We start from the raw sequence: 1,607 nt of genomic DNA on the forward strand, positions 1-1,607 counted from the left end.
CTACAGTGCTTAGAGAATTTGTAGTGACTCTGTCCACATTCACTGAGAACGTTCCTTCTCCACTCCCACCCCACCCTTCCCCCTTATTCAGAAGAGCGTGTCATATTTATTAAGCAGTATTATAGTTCAGGCAGTTCCCTCAGGGATTTACAGGCATTATCTCATCTAATCCATCAGCCCTGTTAGGGCCTTTGTATTTTCATTGCCATTGTACCAGTCATACAACGGAGAGGCAGAAAGGGGGAAGCAACTTCCCAAAGTGGTGGTACCTGAATGTGAACTCAGGTTAAGGCATGACTCTTTTTTTTTAACAAAATGGAACCAACCACGAAGGGACTCGAACCCTCAATCTTCTGATCCGAAGTCAGACGCCTTATCCATTAGGCCACGTGGTTATAACACACTGGGCAGCTGGGAACAGCTAGCTGCCTTGGAGACAGTGGCACAGTTGACTCCAGCTGCAGAGGACAGGGTCATACATCCCCAGTCCAACCAGGATTTTCCAGGGGCTGCTGCCTGCTCGGGGCTTCCTTGGTGGCTCAGACAGTAAAGAATCTGCCTGCAATGCAGGAGACCCAGGTTCCATCCTTGGGTTGAGAAGGTTCCCCAGAGAAGGGAATGGCTGCCCACTCCAGCATTCTTGTCCTGTTCCCTCCTAGGATCTGAACAGAAGGACCACTGCATGAAACTCCTCAGAAGGGGAATGGTCACCAGAGGGGAAGGCTGAAACTAGGGGTTTGTAAACAGCCTTTAGGCTTTTATATTTTTTAAAAGCTGAATGGAGATCAAGAGGGGAGATCAACTAAATAAAATAATGACAGAACATGAGGAAGTGGGAAGCTCAGGAGTTTCAAAATTCATATCCTGTTTAAAATCAATGTACTTTAAGCATATTTCATGGTATTAAAGTTATAGGACATAAAACTCAATCACTCTTGTGGACAATTGAATGAAATGAATACAAACACAGCATAGTTCCTGAACAAACATTCCCCACATGGTGTGGTTCCTGTGGAAACAATAAAAATAATCCAATTTAGTTATGCAGGGTTCACCTTCCCCCGCCTGTAATTAGTGCTGCTACAATGGAGGAAGCAGAGAAAGAAAACGAGATAAACTGGCAAGAGAGAATTACATCTAGTCCCCAGCAGGACCAGTTCTCTCTCTTATCTGCAGTTTCCAAATCCCATCTCTTATTATAGATATTTATCCCCCCTACTAAGGCCTCTCACAACTAACCATGTGATTCTTTTTCCATTTTCATTCCATAGCACCAGTCCCTCTATAGCCCACAGAAAGAGATTGGGAAGAGAGTTGTTGGAAATCTAAATTTGGGGGCAGAGAGGAATGGGTATTTGACAGGGAGGGTATTTAAGGAAGGGTATATTTCCTTTCCTTAATTCAAATGGGGAGTAGGGAAACTCCCAAAGGAATTATTTATAAAGATTGCTGATGCAAAGAGCTGACTCATTGGGAAAGACCTTGATGCTGGAAAAGATTGAGGGTAAGGGGCAAGAGGAGAAGGGGGCAACAGAGGATGAGACGGTTGGATGGCCTCACTGACTCAATGCACACGAGTTTGAGCAAACTCCAGGAGACAATGAAGG

The 1,607-nt window shown here is 44.7% G+C and overlaps 1 non-coding gene across 1 annotated transcript; it reads right to left on the minus strand.

Moving 5' to 3' along the window:
• Positions 1-322: 322 nt before the first annotated feature.
• TRNAR-UCG lies at positions 323-395 on the minus strand. Its single transcript has one exon. It is a non-coding gene; the product is annotated as a tRNA-Arg (tRNA).
• Positions 396-1,607: the final 1,212 nt, after the last annotated feature.

The sequence above is a fragment of the Bos indicus x Bos taurus genome, chromosome 20 (genome assembly GCF_003369695.1).
Source record: "Bos indicus x Bos taurus breed Angus x Brahman F1 hybrid chromosome 20, Bos_hybrid_MaternalHap_v2.0, whole genome shotgun sequence".
In the NCBI taxonomy this organism is placed as follows: Eukaryota; Metazoa; Chordata; class Mammalia; order Artiodactyla; family Bovidae; genus Bos; species Bos indicus x Bos taurus.